At 40.2% G+C, this 14,251-nt stretch overlaps 1 protein-coding gene across 8 annotated transcripts in view; it reads right to left on the minus strand.

Moving 5' to 3' along the window:
• znf516 (zinc finger protein 516) overlaps positions 1-14,251 on the minus strand; it is a 161,208-nt gene that overhangs the window by 125,764 nt on the left and 21,193 nt on the right. For all 8 annotated transcript variants that reach the window (XR_007247423.2, XR_007247422.2, XM_048529752.2 and 5 more), the window contains exon 3: positions 1,141-1,197. The gene's annotated coding sequence lies outside the window, so the exon portion shown is untranslated. The remainder of the gene's footprint in view (positions 1-1,140; positions 1,198-14,251) is intronic.

Here is a 14,251-nt window from a genome sequence, read left to right on the forward strand (position 1 = left end):
ATCCAATGTCTTTAATTGTGCAGCCATAAAGATATCCTTCCTCTTCAATTATAGAATCATTTCCACACACTTTAGAACACAAGGGCTGAGTCTGGCAGTAAAATTAACTGTGGCCTTTCCTGTCAATGTACTCTGATCTCTTCCTGTTAATTTATCCACATAATAATCTTTTTTCAAAGTTCAAACAGTAGAAAGGGAAAAGGAAAGGGTGCCTATCGACATACTGGCTCAAACTCCAGCAATATCTTGGTTGTTATTAACTACATGTATGTATTACACCCTTGGGAAAAAAGTTGCTATTTCAGAAACATTCGATAATCCCCTAACACTAATCTAACAGCACCCTACAAAAGAAACCCCAATGATAAAAGTGATTTGCCTTCGAATATTTCACAATATCTGTCATCTGCTTCTGCATGACATTTTGCACATGTCACTCTAAATCCCCAGAATTGCTTAGCTTTGCATCCCTCTACCACATCCACAAAGATGAAACTTAGCCTTAAAATGAAGACTAATAACATGGTTGCTGCTCTGAAGCAGACAACTGTCTCTGATCCTGCTGCTTAAAATGTATTATATAAAGCAAAGCCAAGAGGGTTAAACAAAGGGGAATTTGAGAGTTTCCAAAGTAGATAAATGATTACTCATTTTATCTCCTGTACAATTAACTAATCAGTTAACACAACCACAGAAAGAGACCGAGTTTCCATTGTTTTCCTTGCATACCTATGATGATATATAGATTAAAGATTAAGATTGCCAACGTTTGTTTTGGAAAATGACATCATACAGGATGCATTGCTAGGCTCAATGTAAGGACAAAACAAAACATGTAAATCTGGAAAGATAACAGCACCCAAGGGGCAGTAAGGAAATGAATCAGTAATCATCTAATTCCTGAAATAAAATCATTTTCCTTTAAGTAACTGAAACCTGTTTTACAGCAGGCTTCACAGCATATTTCTTAATATAGTGTAGCATGATTCTATTATAGTTTAGTGCCAAATGTAAATATAAAATGCCATTCTACAATTATTATTAGACAACAAAAGATCATAATTATAATCCTGGGCATTCCATTATCTAATCTGAAAATTACATGCAGAACATTTACAATATATTTTATGATCTGCTTACCTTGATGTGGTTAACTTTGAATTGTAGAATTGAATTAAATTTCCTGTAAGTCTCTCCCTGTTCAAAAAAACAGAATTACAATGCTGCAACATGAACAATCTGTTCAATAACATCAACTTTGCTCCCCAATTGCTGACCAAAAAATACTGCTCATTCTTTGCATATCAAGAAGGCTTGAGTTAAAATAACTTTTTTTTAGAAAACTTCCCATTCTGAAAGGAACTATGAATCATCATTTGAATTTTCTGTTACCCTAGACCACTTCTGCAATAAATAAAAAAGGAAGTGGTTTTACTTAATTTCTAGTCAATCTGTCAAATTGAGAAAGAAAAGACACAAATTTAAATAGGAATGACCATAAAAAAATTGCACATTATACAGTGAACTTGCAAGGTTGATTCATTGCATTCTGCGACCTGTCATTTGTTAAAAATAGTAAAATTGTTAAAAAGTAGTTCTATGTTACATATAAATTTCTGTACTTATCTGCATTTTCGATACACTCCTCTGCTAACCCTTTCTGACTCCTTCTAAAAGTACTAACACCACAAAATCATTACTTCAACATCTGCACTGGATTAAGCGGACAATAAAATGTTCAGCTCACAGGCACATACGTGCTTCATGTAAGGGAGCAAACTCATACTTAAAATCCCAGAAATATGAAAGGTTTCAAAAGTAATTTTCACTGTGAACACAGAATTATGAAGGAAGGCGAAGTTATTATTGGCAACCGTAATCAAAGGAAAAAAACTCTCTCCAACATAGCAAACAAGACACAAAATATAAAGCATGTCAGTAGAATGCATTATAAAATCAGTGAAGCCTCTTATTAAATCTCCCTTCAAAGAATGTAAATTGACCTTGCATTTGCCATAGGAGAGTGGGTTGTACCAGTCCTTGTCTAATATGACAGCTATGCATTATGGCTGCCTTTGCTGTCTATTAGAATATTAGTGAAACTACTTTTTTTACATCAGACAATTTTATCTCCTGTTAAATAAAATCAATCATAGTCTTTTTTTTAATATGCAAGAGGCCGGAATTGGGTCCATGCATTAATCTGAAAGAAGTGTAGTGTAGGACAAGGTTGACAACTTTCAGTGAAGCAGGGAGAATGGTGAGGGTAAGGGCAAGGTCTTGGACAGTGTTTGGAAACAAGGGCAAGTGAAAATAAAGGACTAAAACTTTATTTAAACCTATGCAAAGCAAGGCCAGTTCAACAAACATAACCACAATCACCTACCTTTAGGTTTTGGGCCCTGTGAAGGCAACAATCCTTTGGGACCATAATGTCCCATTCTAATAACAAAATATCAGGCTCACCCATGCGTGCAGCCTAATGCTGTAGTGCTACATTTACAAACAGGAATTAAAGTTCCCAGTAAAAGAGAGGAGCTCCCTGCTTTTTGAACTGAAGCCTATCCTGTTGAATGCATATCCTTTTAAGCCTTTTGATTATTTTTCAAACCTTTGTTTTCATTAAAAATAGAAGACAAAAATCATATATTATGAGGCAGCAATATGGGAATGCCTACCATACATCCTACCCCCACACTCCCAACACAACTCGTCCTCAATGCATGAAATGTTTTGCAACAGTTTCCCATGTTAACTTTCCACCTTTGAAATTGAAAGAAGTTGAAGCCATAGGTCACAATGTTTTTGAAAAGAGAGCTCTTTAATTTTGTCATAGCTGATGAAACGTGAACAAAAACTATCATCTCTGTAAGTAGCTTTGACGTGCATTTGGCTAGGTAGAGTAATGGACACCAGTGATTTACTGAAGGGAGCTGACAAAATTAAGGAAAAGCACTAAAACAAATAAAAGGAAAATACTGTGAATACTGTAGATCTTAAAACAGAAAATGCTGCAGAAACTCAGTAGGACTGATAACATCTGCAGAGAGGGAAACAGAGTTACATTTAAGTTTTTTTTCGGATTATCAAACTTGAAACATTAATTTCGCTTCTCTCTGCACAGGTACTGCCAAACCTTGCTGAGTTTCTCCAACACTTCCTGCTTTATTTGTAAGTACTTAAAGCCACTGTTTTACTGTAATAAAAACTAAAAGTGCTAGAAAAACATGGCAGATCGGGCAACATATGTGGAAAAGAAAACACAGCTAACATCTTGAATGTGGTAGTGAAAGCTCCCATCCAAGACAACAACAGAACTTCTTCAACTTTAATGGTTTTGACTTCACAGGCAAATGCACCAAGCAATGGTACATTTCGAATTAGATATTAGGGGTAGCATTGGAACAGCCTGACAAACTACTACTCCCTTAGTGCCATCTGAGTGCCAAGAGCAGGTTCAATAAGAACCTGTTCACATTTGCTTGCCACCAAAGTGGGTACAAACTGGTGGATACAAGTTTGGTATAATTTGTCAGTACTGTACTCTGATTCTGTTGTTATGCACAGTCACCCTACTTGTTTAATTTCATGCGGCTGAATCTTACATGGACCTGAATCAAGTGGGCTACAGCAAGTAATGTGGCAGAACTATGCCTGGTCCAATAAGGCTTATCTCACTGTCAGGAACAACTCACTGCATCTTTTAACTACATTCTTGGCATCAAAGTGAAATTCTCAACAGGGAGCAGTCAGTTACCAACTAGAGCAGATTTGTGACTTATCGACCTCTACATCTTGCTGAATTCACATGCACTTTCCATCCCACCATTTGCTGCAAGCAAACTAGGTGCCGAGAATTCTCGACAAGGAAATCAGAGCAGGTACCTGGTAACTTCAATTGGCCGCTTGTTCCAGAGAACCTCCAGGATGGACACTGGGCACCAATGTCTCAGGGCAGCTGCATGGGCACTGGCAACCCATAGTCCACATCCAAAAGCTGCCAGCCCCCACATGCCACATTTACAATCCACTTATAGAACACTTCTGCACATCCACGCTGCACCTCGGAGCAAAATGACATCTGTCATTATTATGCTGCAGTCAGGCTACTTTGTGCTGAGGAACACACACCCAGTTCATGGACTAGGTCAAGCTGCATTTCCATAATGCTTACTTGTCCTCTTAGCATTCATCCACTCTGAGCATATCTGGACGCTCATGGCATCCCAGTCTTGCCTCACCTGTTTTGATCCCAGCCCCTCAGCCAGCCATACCAAGTTTTTATTACTGCTCTAATGTCATACCGTTCAGTGCAGGCACAAAGCCAGGAAGCTTATCATGGCTGTTGGAGTCTTCTCTCAGGTCAAGGGAGATTCACTTCATTCAATAGATCCTGGCACAATAAATTAATATTAGCTTCTGATACCAGTACAAGGGCTTAGGCTTGAATCTCTCCACACAAGGGGTGAGAAAATGAATCATGTGCAGCCCACCACTCACCTTGATTCTTTTTGCCCTACTTTCATGCACAACAGCTATGACTCTCCCCAACCAGCACTGCTTTCTGGAGGAGAAGACGGACTTCTGGTGGTACAAGTGGAGTTGCCTACTTAAGGCCTTCAAACTCTTTCCAGTACCAATACAAAAACACTGCACAGTGGGAAGTGAGCGCTAGATGTTTTTCTTCTTGTTAGCGACTCTATTGAAATGGAAGGTGTGGTTGTGGTATGTGAGTACGGAGCGGTGGGGACTAAATTTAGGGGTATCAAGAGGGTAGCTAGTTCGGCAAAGATGCTACCCCTGTTTCATCCACGCTAGTAGACTTGCAAAACACAAAACACCTCCACTCACCCACTTCCTAACATGCCTAACTGCCTCCTTCCCTGTAGCCTAGGGTTTACCTGCGTCAAGACATCACTGACAGTCTCCTTACAGTACCAGTAGTGGCTATTACTGAGTTCTGGCACTGTTGGGACCACTAGAGATGTGAGCCAAACAATATGAACAGCTTGTTTTGGCCATCCCAGCGTTTTTTGCTCTGGGACAAACAATGATAGTCAATGGGTTGGCTTGGAATTGAATTTCTTCCAGGAAGAAAAGTGTACCCCACCCTGCCTTCCCCTGAAAAATACAGCCCATTAACTTGTTTTTCTCTCTCCACAGATGCCTGGCTTTATGCAGTGTAAAAGCTTGCATTTATACAGTATCTGAAATGTAATAAAAACATCCCAACAGGTGCATTCCGGCAACAATTTTTCTCAAGAAAAACTGGCAGCATTGATGGAGATGTCAAGGGCTGGAGACTGAAGTTGAATCAAGTTTTAGATTTTAAGGGGTGTCCTAATCATGGGATAAAGTGATATGGAAGTTTAGTGAGGGAATTTCACAGCTGAGCATTTTGGAAATTGAGTATACAACCATCAAAAGTGGGGTGAAGGAAATTGGCAATGTCGAAGAGAGCAGAATTGCTAGTGTACTCCACATTTTCTAAATAGGACTCTTGTTTGATGCTTTGGTTCAGTCTGATGCCATTTCATGATAGTCATTCGAATTCAATTTTCAATGGACACACTTGTTGGGTAGATACATAAAATGCCTTGGAATGCTGTGTACACTTTGGATCCCCTTATCTATTAAAAGTTATATTGGTTACAATCAAGAGATGGTTCACAAGGATTATCCAGAGTATGGAGGGACGGTCTTATAAGGGAAGGCTGAGTCGGTTATCCCTTTTACTCACTGGAGTTTAGAAGAATGAGATCCCGCCTCACTGAAACATTCAAAATTCTTACAGGGCTTGGCAGGTTATATACAAAGAGGTTGTTTCCTCTTATGGGAGAGTCGAAGACCAGAGGACATAATCTCAGAGTAAGGGGTTGCCCAATCAAAATAGCAATGAGGAGAAATTTCTTCTTTCAGAGAGGAGTGAATCTGTATAATTCTTTACTACAGAGCGATGTGGAGGCTTGGTCATTAAGTATATTCAAGGCCGAGACTTTTAATCAGTAAAGAGAAAGAGCAGGGAAGTGGAATTGAGGATAATCAGAACAGCTATGATTTCACTGAATGGTGGAGCAGATTTGGTCAGCTGAATGGCTACATCTGCTCTTACATCTTACGGTCTTCAACTCGAAACTGTTCTTGACCTATGGGAGCTAAGAAGGGGAATGAAACAAAAGTACTAGACTTTGTCTTGGTTCTATTTATATCAACGACTAAATTATTGTAATGTAAAGTTATCTAAACTTTCTATCTTACAGAATTTATTACGGCTAGTTAACCATCCCAAAGAGACTCCAAATCTGGGAAAATGAAAGCTACATCTCAAAAAATCCACCACATGATTTGACCAGAACCAGGAAGTAAAGGGGTAGCTGTAAGGGCAGGGTATGTATTTGTCAGTGCGTTGCTGTGAAAATAAAGACAGCATGGTTGCAGAAGAAAATGTGGTCTTATACATTGGGATAAAATATGCAGCTGTCTACAGAGATTTACTAACAGCCTGTCTTTCAGAGCGAACAAAGATATTTACTAAACATATGGCACTCCCATAAGAAAATATATCAGTGTTTTCAATTAGCTTAGGATAATAATATTCAGATCCTATACTCTAAATTCATGCAGGCTTAGTAATCTGAGTTCATTCCATCCTTGTGGTCTATCAGTCACTGCAATTTTCAAATAAAACATATTGTTAATGGAGTTTTTCCTAATCCTAAATTAAGGGGTTATAAAAATTGAACAGGTTGGGGCACTTTTTCAGCAAGAAAGAGATGAATTGGATTGGGAATGGGGTTGGGGCACCTGTTAGAGGTCTTTGATTAAAAAAGGGTTTGATAGGGCAGATGTTTTCACTTGTGGCCATAAATATAAAGACTGTGTTTATTATGAATGTCCCAGCAGATGGAGCAGAGAGGGCACTTACTTAGAAACACAGTTTAGTTGTGGAACAGCAGATGCCCAGAGTAGAGGTGGCACTGCCCAAATAAACACACTGAGGCAAACATCTGAGCATTGGCTTACTGTAAACAGTACCTCCGATTGTTAAAAACATTTCAATATGGAGTTTGAACTGTGAATGAAGTTTAGTTTGTGAAAAGAAATATCTCCTCAATTTTATACTGGCACTGGTTCAGATTGGAAAGGGGCCAGTATCACACCTTAGGCTGATGGTGTATGACTGACCTCCTGTCAGACTAAAACAATGACAGAAATAGCTGGAGAAGCGCAGCAGGTCTGGCACTGCGTATGGAAAGAAAGCAGAATCAATGTTTTGGTCCAGTGAACTTTCTTCTGTCAGATTAATGTATTTCCAAGAGGAAAAGTCTCCACAAAGCTTGGAAATCACCGAAAACCATGACGGGCCTCCAAAAGAAGAAAATCTCATCACAGACAGTTTAACAGATTGACCACACTATCTGCGCACATGTAAATGCAGCGTGGCAAAGAGAACTATGTTGTGGCACAGTAACGTCACCACATCTGCACATACACAAGGCCCAGTTTGGTGTTTGAGTTTTTGAGTTTGGGCAAATTATTCCCAAACATGAAAACAAAACACTGCTTCTATTGGAAATCTGAAACGAAAACAGAAGATACAGGAAATACTCAGCAGGTTAGGCAGTGTTTATGAAGAAAGATGTTTAACATTTCAGGTCAATAATCTCACATCAGAAAAGTTGGAAAGTTTGAAGAGGTTATCAGCAAGTTAAATGGGACATGGTGCAAGATCAAATAAGTCAGTCTGTAAAAGCACGAAAGGCAGATAAATTAATGGACGACAGGTTTCATGGCGTAGGGGCAAAGGGAGTGGTGATGGAGGAGGTAAAAAAACAAAAGATGTGTCTAAAGGAGTTGTGAATGGTAGCATCCTGAATAGCTGCTGTCTCAAAGCAGAGAAAGCATGGCTGTAAATATAAGACAGTCACCAATACATCCAATAAGAATTCAGGGGAAAGTCATGAAGGAGCAAGAAATAGAAACTTATGTCATAGATTGAAATAAAGAGGGAGTGAGAAGAGACTTGTACCGAGCATAAATTGGGCCAGAATAGAAAAAGCAGATGAGCAAAAGGTAGTCTGGATGAAGAGTTAATACAGTGTTTTCAGGATAGTTTCAGAACAGCGTGTTCTGGAGCCAGTCAGGTAAAGAAGGCTATACCTAACCTGGTATTGTGCAAGAAAATAGGATTATTTGATTACTTTGTAGTCAGAGACCCCCACTACCATTATACAGCCAGTTTGAGGGAGAGAAGAGTGGGTCCAATATCAGTGTGTTAAACGTATTTGAGGACAATTATGATGGCATAAATATAAAGCTAGTTAACGCCGAACTGGCAAATTAGATTAAGGTACAAGTCGATAGAGGTGCAGTATATGAGTGTTGGATGTAAATGATTAATGATGATGGTTGGCAGATTAATTAAACTGGTATTTTGCTTTGCTTTTCACTGTGCAGGATACAAGGAAAATCCTAGAAATAGCTGTAAATAAAGAAATGAGGAACTCAAAAAGTTATAACCACCAGGGAAGTGGTACTGAACAAACTGTTGGAAGTTTCATCATCTTCTTTGAAGAAATAGTTAGTGAGATAGTTGATGCATTGGTTTCCATTTTCTAAAGTTACCTAGATTCAGGGAAGGTCCCATTAGATTGGAAAATGGCATGTGTAATTCCTTTCTTCAAAATGGGAGGGAGATAGAAAGCAGAAAACTACAGGCCAGTTAGCTCAACATCTGCCATAGGGAAAATGTTCAAGGCTATTATGACGGAAGCTATAGGAGGGCAGTTAGAAAAAGTTCTGCGTAAGCAGGCAGAGTCAACATCGTTTTGGGAAAGGAAATCATGTTTCACCGAATTACTGGACTTCTTTAAGGTAGAACTGTAGATTGGGTTTAAAGGGAAACTGGTGGATACACTGTACTTAGATTTATAGAGGACATTTGACCAAATGTCACATCAAAAGCTACGGTGGAAAATTAAAGTGCTTAATGTGGGGAGTCATGCTTTAGCACAGCTAGAAGACTGGCTAGCTAATAGCAAACAGACTGCAGGCATAAATGGGTCATTTTCCGGTTGGCAAAATGTAACCAGTGGAGTGCCACAGGGATCAAAGCTAAGGAATCAAACTTGTACAATTTATACAATGAACTGGATGAAGGGACAAAAACTATGTTTGCTAAATTTGCTGATGACACAAAGATAGGTCAAACAATAAGTAATGAAAAGAACAAGGAAGCTTCAAAGAGATACAGTGAATTCAGTGAGTGGATAAACATCTGGCAAATGAAGTGCAATGTGGAAAAACGTCCATTTGTGCAAGAAAAATAAGAATATTATCTAAATGTGGAGAGATTGCAGTTCTCTGAGAGACAGAGATATCCTACTACATGAACTGCAATAGCTTTGCATACAGGTAAGGGACAGAAAAGCTAACAGTATGTTCTTGTTAAAGCAATGAAAATTTCATATAAAAATGGAAAGGTTATTCTTCAGCTCAAGAAGGCATTAGTGATACCACAACAAGAATGCCGTGCGCAGTTCCAATCTCCTAATTTAAGGAAGGATGTAACTGCAATGGACACAGTTCAAAGAAGGTTTACAAGGCTAATACCCGTAATGAGTGCTTTGTTCATGAGGAATGGTCTGACAGGCTAGACTTGTATCTGCTGGAGTAGAAAAGTAGGAAGCGACTCGATTGAAATGTATAAGATTCTGAGGGGTTCAGACATGACGGATTTGAAGAGAATGTTTCCTTTTCGGGGAAAATCCAGAACTAGGGGGTCACTGTTTCAAAACAACGGCTTGTCCATTTAAGGCACAGTGAAGTGGAATTTTTTTCTTCTGACACAGGGTTGGAAGTCTTTGGAATGCTCTTTCGAGCAAGAGGTAGAAGCTGAAATTTTGAATTTATTTAAGATAGATAGATTCTTGATAAGTAGTAGGTGAAAAATATTATTGGGGATAGGTGGAGATGTGGAGTAATTAAGTTAGCTAATTTGTTGAATGTGGAGCAAGCTTGAAGGAGCTGAATGACTACCCATAATTTATATGTTTAAACACCATCGTGGACTGATTAGTTGAATAACCCTCCTTTATGCTGTTCTGTTCTATATCAGTATTTTGCTTGCACTTTATGCTCCTTTTTTGTTATACTGAAAGGTAATGAGCCAGAAACAATGCTCACATTTATAAAATGCATTTGTTTCTGCTGTCAATACTTTAGAAGTATCTCACACCTATTTTATCCTCAGTAATGCTTACGTCAGAAAACTGCTGGGGTATCAACTGCGATTAACATCTCATAAATCTTTTTAACAAGAGGAACCCGCTTTGCATATTTGTGTACATTGTTTCCATGAAAACCAGCACCAAATTAAATTACAGCAAGAATTTTCAGAAACTGTGCAATATTCACTAGACTGATATCGGGGACGGCAGGACTGTCCTATGAGGAGAGATTGGTTCAATTTGGCCTGGATTCACTGAAGCTGAGATGGATGAGAGAGTATCTGTCTGAAACATAAGGAACTCTAACAGGCTAGACAGACTGGATGCAAGGAAGAACTCTCTGTCTTGAGGGGTGACAGCAGATTCTGCAAATATTTTTAAGACAGGGTATACAGTAAATTGATTCTTCATAAGTAAGGAAGTGAAAGTTTATCTGGGCTAGATAGAAATGTTGAGTAATCAGATCAGCCACGATCAAACTGAAAGGTAGAGTAAGATTGAAGGGCCAAATGGCCTATTACTGCTCCTGATCTCTATGTGTCTAAGTTTCTGGTACTGGATTTACAATTTCTTCAAGCTACATTAAAACAATTATTAGAACAGAATGACCAACAAATCAAAAATAAACCACCCTCAACAGAGACTCTGATCTGAGTCATATCTCATCTTTGTTCACTGATTAGCAAGAATGTGGTCTTCCAGCCAAGGGAGAAAAAGAGAAGACTTGCATCTCTCACAGCCTTGAGTCCTCCTCAGATACTTTACAGAAAATGAAGTACTTCTTGAAATGTGATCAATTTGTAAATTAAGAAAGTGGATGCCTATTTGCGCTCAGCAAACTCCCACACACAGAAGTGTGATAATGACCAAGTAATATGTGTTTTGTTATATTGGTTGAGACGAATTCTAGATACTTTGCCTGCTCTTCTTCAAAACAATCGAGTGGGATCTTTTATATTCACCTGACAGAACAGACAAAGCCTTACTTCACTTTCTTATCAAAGAACACATAAACCTAATCATGCGTACCAACATTTTAAAAAGGAATCCTTATTAATAAACCAATGATTTCTCTCAAATAACCCAGAGTGGAAATCACCTCTGTGAAAGGTGCTGCTGCAGAAGGCTCTCTCTGCCCGGTGTGCAAAAAATATGAGAATTTCAACAAAATCAGCTGAATAGGAAAATTCCTTTGCTTTTCACAATTACGTCAGTTCCAAAAAATCCAGAATGCCGATAGGGACTGTTGATCTTCCCTGGTTCTTTAGTAAGAACTTACAGTCATAGGGTCATAGAGTCTTATACTGCGGAAACAGACCCTTCAGTCCAACTTGTTCATGCCCACCAAGTCTTCCAAACTAAACTAGTCCCATCTGCCCACATTTGGCATACAACCCTCTAAAAGTTTCCTATTCATGTGCCTATCTAAATGTCTTTTAAATGTTGTAACTGTACCTGCATTCACCACTTCCTCTGACAATTTATTTCACAAATGAACCACCCTCTGCACGAAAACATTGCCTGTCAGGTCCCTTTTAAATCATTCTCCACTCACCTGAAAAATATGCTCCCAGTTTTGAACTTCCCCATCCGAGGGGAAAGACCTTTGCTATTCACCTTCCCTACGCCCCTCATGCTTTTATAAACCTCTATAAAAATCACTCCTCAACCCCCTGCTAAAATCAACCCAGATCTTGCACAATCGAAGCATATGTCTCTTGGCTAAGTGGGAGTTGCATTGAGCTTTTTTGGAGGCTTATTTGCCATGAAGTCCACCGAGATTTCTCACTATATCTTACCAAATTCACCTCATTAACTATCTAGCCATCATAATGGCACTCCTTGCATCCAATTCTAGCCCACCTTACCACACACTATTCCTGGAACAACCCACCGCTGCCAGGATGTCCTGGAATGGATGAACATCCCTGATACTGATGCCATCTTTTAGAGGCCCAATGTGCACACCGACGAGGAGCGTTAGTCTGGAGAGGCCCTACATGGTCCCTGGCATTTGCCTTGGACATGGTGGACAAAGGAAATTTGGCACCCCACTTTGTGGAAAGGGGCTTGTAAGTCCTGCTGGATGGGATGATGCAGGGGCAGGATGTCCTCTTCCACAGCATGAGCAGAGTAGGTCATGATATCAGACCATACCAGCTCGGTCCAAGGTTACCACCTGGGTCATTGCAGTCTCAGTATCTAGAGGAATGCACATCAATGTAAGAAAAAAGCCAACGACACTCTGCCAGCATAAGTGGCACCATCTTCTCTCAGATACCTCACAGTTGCAAGAACATAAGAGCTAGGAGCAGGAGTAGGCAATTCAGCTCCTTGAGACTGCTCCGTCATTTAATACGAGCATGGCTGATCTCACCTTGGCTTTTCCTGCCCACTAGAAAATAATTGTTTAACCTGTTGCTCATTAAAAATCTGTCTATTTCCTACTTAAATTTATTCAGTATCCACGTGTCCACCATACTCTATGTTAGTAAATTTCACAGGTTCATTCTTTCTATCTCTGCTACTGTAGCCACCTGCCAGCAAGGCTCTGGCTTTACCATTCTCACTGTTGTGTGCAACATTTTCCTTCACTCGCTGACACACACCCCAACCCCCAATACCTCTAACTCCGCATTCTCTATGCACTATCTAATGACAGACTCAGGGCAACTCCCCACCACCATTAAAAGCAACAACCATGCCACCTACTTTCATACCCCCTGACACCTGCCTCCTTCTCCTTCCAGGAGGCAAAAGGTCCCCAGTAAAGCAGAAAAAGACAAGCGGGTAGCATGCTGCTGACATTTGGATGTGTGGACAGCATCCCGATTCTGACTGCCCAAGTGGCTGACGTACTGTGCCAAGATCCCGAGTGAAGATGTATCTCCCTTAACTCCACTGAAGACTGCTGACAATGAAGACAATCTGCCTGCCTTTTTGTTAGTGCTATGTGATATGTATACAGCATAAATGCTGTCCCCTCCATACCCCACTTCAACTCTTCAGCAGAGTCATCTAGGCTCAAAACATCAGCTTGGTCTCTCTCCATGGATGTTGCCTGACCCGCTGTGATCTCCAGCATTTGTTGTTTTCAGTACAGATTCCAGCATCTGCAATAATTTGTTCCTGACTTTTTTTTTGTTCTCCCATGGGTTGTGTCTGTTGCTGGCTGGGCAGCATTTCTCTCCCATCCCTAGTTGCCCTTGTGAAGGTGGTGGTGTGCTGGCCTCTTGAACTGCTGCAGTCCACCTGTTGTGCGTTGACCTACAATAGCATTAGGGAGGGAATTCCAGGATTTTGACCCAACAGCAGTGAAGGAAAGGTAATATATTTCAAAGTCAAGACGGTGAGTGGCTCGAAATGGAACTTGTAGCTGGTGGTGTTCCATGTAACTGCTGCCATTGTCCTTCTAGATGGAAGTACTTCCAGGTTTGGAAGGTTCCTTCCAAGGAGTTTTAGTGAATTTCTGCTGCACAGCTTGTAGGTAGTACACACTGCAGCTACTGAGCATCAATGGTGGAGACAGTGGATGTTTGTGGATGCGATGCCGATTACAGCAAATTATCCTACAGCCCAAGCGAACAGCTCAGAGATGCAGCCTCATCCAGGCCATGACCTAGGTGTGTGTCCCTGAACACACAGCATCTTTACAGCAGCATAACCATAAGAATTACCGATGCAGCCTGAGGACAGTGAAGTGTCCTGCACGTGGATGATGTGCCAAAGGATTCTTAGTAGCTGGCACCAGTTGGATGCCAATATAGAGTAAACATGGACATGAGATGGTTGCAGCTGGTGTTCATGGAGCGTGCCATGACAGACTGGTGCCCTGTGTGCAATATGAAGGTCCTTTGGAGTAAGTGGCGAGTCCATTAGCCAAGTACACTCTGCTTTCCACACCTGGTCTTTCAATATCCATTTTGTTTGGAGCATTTGGTATCATAGAAAGCTGAACACTAATGAGTTGCGTTGTCGCATTAGTGAGGCATTTAACAAGCTTTAATTCCAAACTTGCTGCT

The sequence above is a fragment of the Stegostoma tigrinum genome, chromosome 5 (genome assembly GCF_030684315.1).
Source record: "Stegostoma tigrinum isolate sSteTig4 chromosome 5, sSteTig4.hap1, whole genome shotgun sequence".
NCBI lineage: Eukaryota > Metazoa > Chordata > Chondrichthyes > Orectolobiformes > Stegostomatidae > Stegostoma > Stegostoma tigrinum.